This window comes from Simochromis diagramma, unplaced genomic scaffold, assembly GCF_900408965.1.
Source record: "Simochromis diagramma unplaced genomic scaffold, fSimDia1.1 OVJJ01000480.1, whole genome shotgun sequence".
Classification (NCBI taxonomy): Eukaryota; Metazoa; Chordata; class Actinopteri; order Cichliformes; family Cichlidae; genus Simochromis; species Simochromis diagramma.
The window spans coordinates 93,740-107,773 of record NW_024387302.1 but is presented as its reverse complement, the minus strand read 5'-3'; the positions used below and the strand labels follow the sequence as shown (position 1 = coordinate 107,773).

Here is a 14,034-nt window from a genome sequence, read left to right as displayed (position 1 = left end):
AGGGAGGGGCACGGGTAAGGAGGTGAGGGTGAGGGGTGAGAGGGGAGGCTGAAATATTCACGTCCTCCTGCCCCCTCAGAGAGGGCAGTGAACAGTGGAGGCTGGAGGTGTAATGCCATCTTTTTGCAAAATGTCATTTGCAAGCTCAAAGAGATTTTCACCAAAGTTTTCAGCTAATTGCTGCTCATTGATGATGGTGTCATCTGGCCTCCAGGTTTCATCATGACCCGTTGTAGTGCTGTTCACAGTTGAGGTAGTGTCCAAACTGACGGACAGAGATTCAGTCACAGGTAGCTGTTCCCACAGCTCTTTAAATGAATTCTGGCTGAAGGGTAGATTCTGATTAAAAACCAAAATGCCATCCTGCCTCAGTTAAAAAGGTTCCTAAAACTGTACTGCCTGATCAGTCACTGTACACTGTTAGGGTTAGGTTGTGGAAGATAATCCCTTGTCCTCCCCATACTGCAGACTGTTTAGGAAACTTGGCTGCTGAAGTTCTTGACTGTCGTACATTTGTGGTAAGTCTGATGAAACTCATTTTCAGTGTACTGACTGAAAGTGAACAGCGGGTCCTGACTCCACGTCTGTGGTAGAGGTTGACTGTCATCTTATGTACAGGTGGCATCAGAGACTCTCCTCTTACTCTGTGGTGGTTCACACTTTCCAGGCTTCTCTTCTTCAGATTCACAGTATACCTTTTGTAAAGTTGAATGGTTTTCTGAATGCGCCTGCCATAATTCTCTTTCCTTCTCAGTCACATTTCCACTTTTACACTCGTCAACCAAAACAGGCTCAAAGTCTGAGTTTTCAAGACCAACAATCCACCCTCGTTTGGAGTGGAATGAGCAGAGAGTGCCTTCCCCTTCTATTTATACCCTCCCACTTTTACATGTCAGGTTTGTTATTTTGAATTTAGTTTTAAAATGTCAAATCACTTCTTTGCGTTTTCGTTCTTAGTTTTTTGAGTAGAATTTTTGCCAATGTATTTTTTAATCACCCCTCATTGTCAATAACATCTTTTTAGAAAAATTTAAATTTTAGGGTTAGGGTCTTGTGATAGGGCAGGGGCATCCCCAACCCCACGAGGCACTGGTGGGATAGGTTTGTGTTTTTTCTTTTCTTTCTCATGGCAATGTTCACGTTCTTTGGTCATTCTTCCAATCAGATGGTTTTACACAAGGTAGGCAACAAACAGCAGGGTTAGGGTTAGCCGCTGACGCTCTCTGTTTCCTGTTCCTCTCGTCTCCTCGTCCACACATATGCATTCAGGAAGCACTCTACAATTGGAGAGCAAGACATCATCAGTTACCACAATAAAATACAGTGTCTTTCTGCCTCTGTCATTCTCTTTGGTTTGTTTGAGCGTTTGTTTTTTAAATACACAGCAAGTGTCACTCTCTCTCTCTCTCTGTCACAAACACAGATACACACTGTGAGGTCTGCAGTGCAAAATTTGAATTACAGTGCTTTGTATCTCTCTCTCTCTCTGTGTCTGTCTGTCTGTCTGTCACACACACACACACACACACACAGACAGACACACAGACAGACACTGTGCGGTCTCCAGTGCAAAATTAGAATTTCAGTGCTTTTTGATCTGTATCTCTCTCTCTCTCTCTCTCTCTCTCTCTGAGTGCGCAAAACTTTTTTTCTTATGCACACCATTAAAAAAAGTTGGGCGCACCCAAATCAGCGTTCAAAGATTGATGGCTCCCTGTCAGAGCACTGGCTATGAATTTCAGATCGATCAGGCCTTAACTTGACAAAAAAGTTATCAATCGTTCTTTTCATCTTTTCTCATTGCCCACGGTCAGTTATATCCACTTCTGTCGGTCCTAGGATATTCACAAGGGCTGGGTATCATCACTGATTTCTATAATCCACTTGATTCCGATTCACAAGGTCCAGATTCGATTTGGTGCAATTTTTCCTCAGAAAGTGAGAAATCTTATAATTCTGATCATTTATCAGTACTGACACTAAACTTTATCAGAGATGTGAACATCACAGCACATGCCGTTGTGTCAAAGTAACTGAGAATTAAAAAAAAAAAACATGAAGGAGATTTTCCTGGCATTGATTTTATAGCAGATAACCTTGAAAATATTCTGCAGTTATACCTAATTTGAAAAAGTTTACATTTCTTCAGTATTAAACAGCAGAAATTAAATATTGTTGTTACCGTGTCTGCTGTAATTGTTTTCCATTCAGATTGCATGGTTTAACATGCTATGCTTTGTTGAAGTTCTTTGTGTTTCAATAAACTCCCTGTATTTAAACAGTACTGCATTGACTTATATTTTCCCAGTAACAGCGGATTACCATGGAGCGTACAGTTTTCAGTTGAGGTTTTAGAAGTCTGGCAAAGCAAAAATAAAAATAAAAATAAAAAAAAGCTGTTTAGATCCGCACCTCAAAAAACTCCTACGAGGGCAGGAGGATGCCACCTTTACACAACATGACAGTCAACCTCTACCACAGACGCGAAGTCAGGACCCGCTGTTCACTTTCAGTCCAAAAGTCTGGAACAGCAAAATCAGTGACTTCAACTTGGTGGGGAAAATGTGTCACGGTCCCCGTGTCTCTCTGGTTGGCTCACGCTGGCTACAGGTTTTGTTGTTCTTGTTGTTCGTTTTTGTTTTCTTTGTCTCTCCTCCTCCTCTCTGCCTGGGTGGAGCTCGTTACGGGCTCTCGCTCTTGGCCCACGCACCTGTGTGATTGTGTCCACCTGCTGCTGATCTGGCTGATTTCCCCAGCTGCTATTCAAGGCAGTGGCACAGAGCAGCTCACCGCTGGAACGTTGAACCACCTGAGTTCGTTCATTATGAGAACTGTTTGTAAAATTTGCCACAGACATCCATGTGATTAACAACAGACACACACATCATTCCCCTTCGTGGTCTAAACCAATCAGAGATAGTCAGGGGCGGGACCTCTGTAAATGTCCTTGGTCCAGCTGAAAGTGCCGGTGGATAGCGAAAGGTGAGTAGCTTGAATGAAGCGATACCGATTCATTAAATCCTGAATTGAATGAATATAAATGTATTTTACCAGAAACGCCAGAATCTCAGGCTAAAGCTCACAAAACTATTTCAACAACAACCAGCAAATGAGAGGAGGAAACGCATTCCACACGAAGACTAAACACAGAGCGGACCGACGCATCAGAATTAGCTTAGTCGCCATGGGGGCTAATTCTGATTCGTCGTGTCTGAATCGTCTTTACGTCTTTTTTGCGCAAGATTCTGGGCTGCAGGTTTTGTCTCTCTTCAACCAAAATTCACTGGCCCAGCATCAAAAGAAGAACCAAACTACGCTTCACATTTGATAAATATCATCCTTAATTCCCTCTTACTTTTGCTGTTATCCAACACGATAAAACCCACAGTTCATGCACAGCTCTCGCTGTGTACTTCAAGAAAAGTTTCCCATCTCAAACATCTGTTTTCCGCATTACTCATGCGCTTATTACCCATCAGTCTACCGTTGTTTATAGCGCTGGCGGCCGCTGTCTTTTCTTTTCTTTGTACTTAAATGACCTCGGACAAGAAAGCTTAATTTCTGCTGTTTAATACTGAAGAAATGTAAACTTTTTCAAATTAGGTATAATTGCAGAATATTTTTAAGGTTATCTGCTATAAAATCCATGCCAGGAAAATCTCCTTCATGTTTTTTTAAATTTTATTCTCAGTTACTTTGACACAACGGCATGTGCTGTGATGGTCACATCTCTGATAAAGTTTAGTGTCAGTACTGATAAATGATCAGAATTATAAGATTTCTCACTTTCTGAGGTAAAATTGCACCAAATCGAATATGGACCTTGTGAATCGGAATCAAGTGGATTATAGAAATCAGTGATGATACCCAGCCCTAGTGAACCGACAGAAGTGGATATAACTGACCGTGGGAAATGAGAAAAGATGAAAAGAACGATTGATAACTTTTTTGTCAAGTTAAGGCCTGATCGATCTGAAATTCATAGCCAGTGCTCTGACAGGGAGCCATCAATCTTTGAACGCTGATTTGGGTGCGCCCAACTTTTTTTAATGGTGTGCATAAGAAAAAAAGTTTTGAGCACTCCGAGAGAGACAGAGAGAGAGAGACAGTGACACTTGCTGTGGATTTAAAAATTAAAAAAAAAACACACAGAAAAACCAAAGAGAAGAAGAGGCACACAAGTCAATTTGTACTGCATTGAGCCAGCAGAGGGAGCCCCTCTTGTCAAATCCCAGTTGCAAAGCAGCTGCCCTGCTTCTTTCTGTGTGCTTTGGTGTGTGTGTGTGTGTTTGTGTGTGTGTGTGACAGACAGACAGACAGACAGACAGACAGAGAGAGAGAGAGAGAGAGAGAGAGAGAGAGAGATACAGATCAAAAAGCACTGAAATTCTAATTTTGCACTGCAGACCGCACAGTGTCTGTCTGTGTGAGTGCGTGTGTGTGTGACAGACAGACAGACAGACAGAGAGAGAGAGAGAGAGAAAGAGAGAGAGAGAGACAGAGAGAGAGAGAGAGAGATACAAATGACAGAGGCAGAAAGACACTGTTTTATTTGTGGTAACCGATGATGTCTTGCTATCGAATTGTACAGTGCATCCTGAAGCCATATGTGTTGACCAGGAGATGACACAGTGCTCCAAAGGCCTGGTTCTGCTGCCTCCTCCTCCACCCACCTGCTGCAGACGCTTCTGTGAAGGGAAACTGCTACATGTTATGTCACCGATCCCTGCCATGCTGCGTGTCTAACGACCCGGCAGGGCCTGCTGAGTACAGTGGTGGTGGAATCAGCCCCATCGGACACTCCTATCTGCCACTTTGACGTTTTTATTCCGTCAAATTTTGACCCATTTACACCAAGTCCAGAACCGTTGGTACTATCGACATGGGGTCTTCACCACGGTGTCCGGAGGACCCCAAACCCCCCCCCCCCCCCCCCCCCGTAGACACCACTTTCATCCCTCTACGACACTTACTTTCCCAGTTATTCCATTTTATTCCGTCAAATTTTGACCCATTTACACCAAGTCCAGAACCGTTGGTGCTATCGACATGGGGTCTTCACCAGGGTGTCCGGAGGACCCCAAAACCCCCCCGTAGACACCACTTTCATCCCTCTACAACACTTACTTTTCCAGTTATTCCATTTTATTCCGTCAACTACTGGCTATTACCCCCTAACCCTAACCCCTAACCCTAACCCTAACCCCTGACCCTAACCCTATGCCTACTTACCATCGGGCGAGGCCTAGTAGGAAACTACAGGATTGGAGAATTACAGTTGACAAACCTGTAGTTTTCTTGGGCGACTCCAATCTAAATAGAATACCCCCCTTCGAGAATGATCAGATTCAGATAGAAAGCTACCCGGGTGCGAATTTTTATCACTTTTTTAACCTGTTGGAAATGACACCGGTGTGCGAAAATACGGCAATGGTGATTTTGTCTGTAGGCCTTAATAATAAGGATCAGGACCCCCAGAAGACCTCAATTAAACAACTACGCAAGGTGGTGAATGGGGCGAAAGCCGTGTTTCCGAATGCGGACATTTTTGTAGCCCACATCCACTTTTCCAGATCACTGTCCAAACTCCAACAGACAAATCTCACTATGATCAATAACTTCATCAGTACACATTATAATTATTTACCGTGCATACCGCAACAACACTTCCATACCATAGCTGATGGCATTCATTGGACGAGTGAGACTGCTAAAACAATCTTTGACAGCTGGTGTGAAGGCCTGCGACTCAGCGTGGATTTAGAGGAGTGACAGAGCCGCGCTCGGAGCAGCGGATTGAGGAAATGACTCCTGTTCCCCTGCTAGATTTAGATTGGTCCTCTCCCTCTAGTGTGTTGAACCTTTCTAGGCTTTTTGTCCCATCATCAGCACAACTAGGTTTATTGGAGAAGGGTCTCACTTTCAGCCCAAAACCGTTCAGCTTCTCCCGAGAGCTACTCCGACGTGATTTACATTATTATCATAGACGCTTAAAATTGAGGGACTATTTTGACAATGATGATTTTTGTAGAGAGCCCTTTATTCAGCCGTCTGTTTGGGAACCAGAGTGGGGCGCCTTGAGTGACTCGCTTAGAGATCTGATAAGGAGGGATATCCGGTTATTTCATTCCTTCTGGCCGCAGGTGGGTGGGGTAGGTGGGCTCTCGAGGGAGGAACGACAGGCTCTGAAGGACCTGAAGGAGAATGAGAATACTGTGATAAAACCGGCAGATAAAGGGTCCAAAATAGTCATCATGGATAAACAGCAGTACAGACTAGAGGCTCAAAGACAACTTGACAACACAAAGTATTATAAATGCATTCCACATTCGATCCAACCTGAAGTGCAACGGAGCATCAGAAAGATCATTTATTCATTGTATCAAAATAAACATATTTCTGCTAAACAACGTGACTATTTATTGGGCCCTGATGATCCTCGCCCGCGTTTATTCTACCTTTTGCCTAAAATCCATAAGAGCCCTGATACCTGGACCGTCAAATTTGAAGTCCCACCTGGGAGGCCGATTGTCTCGGACTGTAGTAGCGCTACATACAATGTGTCGCAGTATATTGATTCATTTCTCGGACCGCTATCTAATAAACACCCGAGCTACCTTAAGGATACGTATCACTTTTTAGATATTATTCGCTCTATGTCAGTGCCCACCAATGCATTTTTATTCACCATAGATATTGATAGTTTATACACGAACATCAATACTGAAATGGGTCTGAGGGCAGTCAGCAATATCTTCCGCCGTTATCCAGAGGCTGCGCGTCCGGACGCGGAGATTCTGAAGCTGCTAGAAATATGCCTGGTTAATAATGACTTCCAGTTTGAGAATAAAATTTATTTGCAGATGGAGGGCACGGCGATGGGCCAAAGATATGCCCCTTCATATGCGAACATTTATATGAGCGAATGGGAGAGAGAGGCTCTGGCCAAATGCCCGTTACAGCCGGTATTTTATTTGCGGTTCCTAGATGACATTGTGGGCGCGTGGACGCACGGGGAGGATGCTTTCCATCAGTTTGTACAGACATTAAACACACACCACCCATCAATAAAGCTAAAATATGAGTACAGCCATGTTGAGATTAATTTTTTAGACACGACGGTCTTTTTCGGGGAGGGGGGGGAGGAAGGGAAGAGGCTACATACGAGGGTTTATTTCAAGCCCACCGATACGCACGCGCTTTTACATAAATCAAGTTACCATCCACCTCACACGTTCCGAGGAATTGTAAAGTCACAAATATTGAGGTTTCATAGGATATGTAGTAAAAGGGAGGATTTCAATACTGCTACCCGCATATTGTTTAAAAGTTTGAAAAGGAGGGGCTACTCACGGTCCATGTTGAGAAGAGTATATAAGGATACCCTCTCGAACCTCTGCTCTCAGAGAGCACGCGGGGGAGGATGATGAAGGCACTCCCTTCGATCCAAACGCCATCGGGGATGAAGGTGAAGGGGAGAACATCTTACCTTTTGTCAGCACGTTCCATGTGAACTCCAAATCCTTCCTTGACGGTATACAACAGAACCTTGATGACATGAAAGCTCGGGGCCGTACGTTCGAGGTCCGTTTTATTAAGGCCTTTAGGAAGAATCCCAGCCTGGGTGACCTTTTGGTTAGGGCCAAACTGGGGGGGAGAGAAAAAGAACCGCCTGATACACTCAAAGGCTATTTAACATATAGCCATATGATTAACAATCCACACAGTGGGGCTTCTTGGGCGACCATAGGCAGATTTTCTCTTGAGGTAAAGAATGTGATTTACGTAATACGGTGTAGGCGTTGTGGGTTAATGTATGTGGGGGAAACTGGGGCCTGTTTGAGAGCACGCTTGCAGCAACATCTGTATGCCATACGGGCGGATCAGCCGCGCTCCACAGTGGCAATTCATTTCAGGGAACATACAGAGGAGGCCCTGAGCATCATGGGCCTACAGGCCAATCCGGGCTGGTCGGTCGGTCAGCGGAGGAGAATGGAGAGGATATGGATTGACAGGTTGAAAACTTATAGGCCAACAGGCCTGAATGTGCCTGCCTGAGAGACAACTATGCAGACTCTCCGGTTTATGGTCATTTGTGAATAATTTGTTGTGGGTGTAGAATTTTTAATTACCTTTGGTATTTCTTTGATGTTGTCAATATTAAGTATATGCAGTATATGGTCCAGAATAATCTATTAAGACTCCAATGTCTGAGGGATGGAGAATCTTTAGAATTATAGGTCAGGCTTTGAAAGTATGGTGAGAAATAAAGAAAGTTCCAAAAAGAAAAAATGGTCTGGAAACCTGTTGTTTGCTTTATAACATAGAAGTTCTGTGAACAGATCATATTTGTATTTCTAAGCAAACTGTCACAATATATATATATATATATATATATATATGTATAAAGACTACTTGTCGATATTGTGTATGTTTCCCTGATTGCCATAAGTCCCCATAACAGAACTGCATGAAGGTTGTTTTGAACAGAGTATAACACTAATAGTGTGATGACTTATTATAACTACTAACTGCATGGAGTGTGATTATTGTTGAAAATAAATAAGAAAATCAAAAAAACGATAAAAAATCCTTTCTCTTGGAGGTTGCATCCCCTCCAGGGAGTTATGGGAGAAGTATGGCTTTGGGACTATTTTTTTAATATTGGTGACATTGCTGGAACTTTCAATAAGACCGCCTTATGGCCTGTGGGGAATAAAGACATTGGGGGACGATTTTATGATTGACAACATATGGAAGGAGGTACAAGATGCACCCAAGAAGAAGAGTATGCTGTGGAGAAGGAGAAGAGCGGAGAAAGTGGAGATGGGATGATTCAGCAATTCCTAGGACCGTGCACCAAAGTTTGAATTAAAAACATCTAAGCTATAGTTTCCTAACACCTAACCCCCCCTAACCCTATCCTAATTTGTCCCAAAACCCTTAAAAAATGAGCCCCAACCCATATTCTGGCCCTAACCCTAACCACTCCATTAATCTGGCCCTAACCCTAACCTAATTAACCCTAATCTGGCCCCAACCCTATTCCTTAATTAGCCCCAACCCACGTGACAAACCCTAACCCTAACCACTTGATGTTCTGGCCTTAACCCTGATTAATTGGGTTCATAATTCATAATTAAATATTTTTTGATTTGGCCCTAACCCTAATTACTGGATAAAAATTACTTACAATTAATTAAAAACACTCAATTCATGACTTACATTAAAAACTTAGAAAACATATATTACATATACAGTTGGGGTTAAAAATACTACATACACAATGAAAAAAATACAGTAGACATGATTAAATGTGGTTAAAAAATTGTTTCTACGATTATAAATTATTTACATGGTTAAAAAATTATTATAATTTAATTTAATTTCTTTTTTCTTTAATAACTAAAAGGTTTTTTTCAAAACCAATTCATTTTTTTATTTTATTTCTTTAAAAATTTAAGTTAAAAATTACATATTTAAGTTAAAAGTTTAAAAATTTACTTTTAAAAATTTAATTTAAAATTTGGTAGAAAAACCAATTTAAAAACACTCGCCTCCATCCAACTCACCATGGTTGGATGGACTTCTGACTGGACCCTGGTGCGCCATGGCGGACGCCGTGGACAATCCAAGGTCCAGGCCCCTTACCGAGGGATGGCCCGTGCACCGCCCGCCTCCAATTGGAGGAGGGGCCCAAACACTCATCCTAACCCTAACCCCCCCCCCCAAACCTAACCCGCATGTTGGTTTTTAGTTGAGTTTTTATATATATATATATATATATATTTTTTTTTTTTTTTAACTTTTTTTATTAAGACCTGAGCACTTTTAGCCATTTCCCTTGATAAATGCAAGCAAACAGGGACTATATACTGGCATCCTCACCATAGGCCATCATGAGGGATGCCACCAAGACTCACACAAAAAAAAAAAAAAAAAAAAAAAATGAAACTGAGGTAAAGCACATATGTCACACTACACGATCACAAGGAGAATAAGGGTCCAGTCAGCCGCTAGGACCGTGCAATGGAGCTCCAAATGGAGACAACTAAGACATAATCTCCTAATACCTAACCAGCCTGTGCCAGTGGTTTGTTTTGCTGGACCCCTCCGGATTTTGATCTAAAATGTCAGTGTGAAATGAACTTAACTTGAGAAAGTGCTTTGTTGACCTTGGACTTTGATGGATACAGGTTATCCTATATAGTGACATGATTAAAGGCATATGAGCTACAATGTAAACCCATTGATGTGTGGCAATTAGGTTTTGATAACCTGACCTGGACATAAGGCCCTAACCTTAACCTTGAGAGGGCTGAGATATGAACCCTGACCCAGGATCAGTTGCCCTAAACATAACCTGTGAGGGTGGGAGCCCTAACCTTAATTTTAAGATGGGCTATGCTTTAATGTCATGTACAATCATGTAAGCTCTTCACTGGCTGCCAGGCAGGTCCTCAGAAGAGGGTGGAGTTCCTTCCCTCCTTCTCCTTTTTAATTGTATCTTAATAAAGGTTTTATTTTAGGATATATTGTTTTATATGGTTCTTATTTTTTAGAATTCACATCTGTCCTTTTCTTGTGTGTTTGGAAATGTGTTTTGTAGCCTGTGGATAATGGAACGTACATAATTTAAAAAGTGATTGTGAATGCACCATGGGAAAAACACGGTCATGTGACCCGGTGCGACCTATCCTGAGGAGGGCCCACACAGGTGGGCGTCCCTCAGAGAATCATTTAAACTGCTGTCTTGTTTCTCCTGGCCTCACTTGCGCTGTTCCCTCTGAAGAAGCGAGAGTAATCGCGAAACGTAAGGGATGCCTCTCAGACCGGCGTGAGCAAGGTTTTTACCTCCCCCAGAATAAGGTAATTAGGAGTTTTAATAGTCTTTTTAGCCCTAGTTTTTAGTGGGAGAGAAACACATTTTTTGTTCTCCCATTCAGGGCTAGATTGAATAATTGAACCAGGGAGTGAGGAACTTATGCCTCCCACTTATTTTAACTTTTTTAATTTAACGCAGCGGAAATAAGCAAATTAGCCCTTCCGACTGATAGTTTTAATATTGAATTAGGAATAAGCAAATCTAGCCCTCCCAATTCATATTTTAAAGTTTAAGTGGGATTAAGCAGAATTGGCCCTCCCGGTTTTAAAACTGTCCTCTGGGGGAGAGGAAGAGATTTTATTCTTTTAACCCTTTTTATTTTCTGGATTTTAAGAGGGGAACTCCAATGTTTTTTTTACCTGTAATATCCTGTGCGGCATAAAGAGGTTTTGCAGCGTGTGCATGAACCACAGTCAACCACGAACTCCACAAAAACGACACTGTGTAAAGGAGTAACATTAAGAAGGGACTTGGTTCAAAGACACTTATAAAGTACAGCACACTGCTTAAAGGCCCTGGATCAACAAGTGAAGACGTTCCTGACGCGATCCAGTGGAAGCCTAACCACAGATGTAAAGGCAGGTGAGTTCCCCGGTAAGAATTTTAATCTTGGAGTCCAGAGTTATGAGGGTTGAAGGAGGAGGCTCAAAGGCTGGTCTGGGAGGGAGGGTGGGGTCTGGGGGAGACAGGGACATGTGTTTTGACGTTCTAGGATTCATTTTAAGCCAAGAAGGCTCTTGAACATGTAACACACAGTACGAATATGGTCAGGTGTTGTTTTTTATTTTTATGGTTTGGGGAGGAGGGAGGGAAGGTAAATAATGAGGGTGGGATTAGTTGGATTATGTTTTAAGAAGATTGCTTTAATGAGGTGATTTTATTGGTCTTATTGGTCTTTTTTAACTTCTTTCTTTTTATCTGGCCTGGCTCAACAGGGGCACCTACTCCACATGAGAAGATATATGGTAAAGATAATTACAGCCGAAACAGGCAGTACATTGGGGAGATGATGAGAAATGTCCCGAATAGGGACAAAGCGGTCTACATAGGAGTAAATACTTCATGTGACTGCACAGATCCCCCTTCATTCTAATATATCAATAAAGTGAGGCTTGATTTGAGGCGGCGTAGTTGAGAGTAACACTGCTGCCATTGAAAAAAATCAAATCACATAATCATGTGGAGGTATAGATTAGACAAAATGGATGCTCTGGGGAGCGGGCAGGATTCTTTTAAAGATGAAAATTTAGATAAATTGACCTTAGGACCACCCAGGATGAAGAGAATTTTAACATAAACATCATCCTGTGGATTCTAGTATTGGGTAGCTTCATTGAGCTGGTCTTTTACATCCACTTTGGATAGCCTGGCGGTCAGTGGAATGGTCTTGGTTTTATTATAATTCCCTGTGAAAATGTGTTTTAGCTTACTAATGCATTTTTTAACATCGTGAGGTAGAATAGGCTTGTGTTTTAAGGTTTGTTTTTTTTAGGTATTATTTATGTTTTAATGATTATTTATGTTTTTTTAGTCCTTATAAGTAGTCCAACCCAAATAAGGGGACTAGTAAGATTACCGATATGTCAGCAGATCTTCCTTATCCTCCAATAATGTACTAACATGGATGTGTAAATAAAAGTTTGAAAAATAATTGTGTTTGCTGTGTTCCATAACAGCTGCATGACTTCTTATATTTACTAACTCCAAAAATTAAAATTAATCTTTTTATAAAAATGGGTGAGATTTCCCCTATGGAGGTGTGGGAGGGTCTGTTCGCATGTTGGTTTTTAGTTGAGTTTTTATATAATAATTTTTTATATATATATATATATATATATATATATATATATATTTTTTTTTTTATTAAGACCTGAGCACTTTTAGCCATTTCCCTTGATAAATGCAAGCAAACAGGGACTATATACTGGCATCCTCACCATAGGCCATTATGAGGGATGCCACCAAGACTCATACAAAAAAAAAAAAAAAAAAATGAAACTGAGGTAAAGCACATATGTCACACTACACGATCACAAAGGAGAATAAGGGTCCAGTCAGCCGCTAGGACCGTGCAATGGAGCTCCAAATGGAGACAACTAAGACATAATCTCCTAATACCTAACCCCTAACCCTAACCCCCTAACCCTAACCCCCCCCTAACCCTAACCCCTAACCCTAACCCTGAGGGCCGCAGGGAGGGATGGACCGTGCACGCTCCTTTTCCTTTCGGAGAAGGGATTATCTTCCCCATCCTAACCCGCCAGTGCCTCCCCCCCGGGTCCCCCGGGTACTTTGGTCCCCAAGTCCCATCCCGCTCTTATGCAGCTGTGGTCCGGCAGGGACGTTTCCAGCCAGCCCGAAGAGGGAGCTCTTCCAGGACCAGAGATGATGATGTGTTAAGAGAAGCGGCAAGTCCCGATTTTGGAAGACTGATTCGTAAGCTGCATGGCATCATAAAGATGGTGCACCATCTCCAGAACGTGGCTCCGAAGCCAGGCAGGCCGGAGCCCAGGATGATTGTTAAGATGGTGGATATCCTAGCTGGGATGATTAAGCCGGCATACCCGAGGCAGGATACCACAGATATGATCGTGGGGAATGCAAGAAATTGGGGTCAGATGACCCTCCAGATTTTGATGGAACATTATGAAGGAAGCTTGGAGAGGTTTCTGCAAGAGCTCTCCAGCATGGATACTCGTGAATGGAGAAAGGCCTTTGAGGTGGCCTCCCGCTGGGCCAAGCGGAACCTAAGACGGATCACGCGGAGCATCATTGACCACGCTGAGGCTCTCATTTCAACCAAGCTGGGGGGTGAACCAGTCCAGGTACGTGAACAGCATGCCGTGGGCTCTTCAAGTGGGTCTACACGCACGGTGCAACCTCGTCAGCGGGTAGCGCCAAAGACCTCGGTGGCCACCATGACAGACCGGGTCCCTGATGCAGGGACTGGATGGTCAAGCCCCAATATGGCGGAATGGATGCCATCCCCCCTAGACAGGAGGGAAGTCCAAAGGGGGACGAGGAGACCCAAAGGGGTGGTTCTTCCTGAAGAAGAGATTCTTCCTGACGACGATCTTTTTCTGGAAGAAGTGCAGGAGGACCACCTGTCAGACTTTGAACCCTTGGTTCCTCCGGAACGTACAGCCTCC

The 14,034-nt window shown here is 42.8% G+C and overlaps 2 long non-coding RNA genes across 2 annotated transcripts in view; both read left to right on the top strand.

The window, feature by feature from the left end:
• LOC120716576 overlaps positions 1–1,552 on the top strand; it is a 2,964-nt gene extending 1,412 nt beyond the window's left edge. Inside the window, exon 2 of the long non-coding RNA XR_005691986.1 lies at positions 1,438–1,552. This is a non-coding gene — a long non-coding RNA (uncharacterized LOC120716576). The remainder of the gene's footprint in view (positions 1–1,437) is intronic.
• Positions 1,553–9,776: 8,224 nt separating this feature from the next.
• LOC120716575 lies at positions 9,777–11,972 on the top strand. The gene is made up of 2 exons (XR_005691985.1): positions 9,777–11,467; positions 11,821–11,972. It is a non-coding gene; the product is annotated as an uncharacterized LOC120716575 (long non-coding RNA).
• Positions 11,973–14,034: the final 2,062 nt, after the last annotated feature.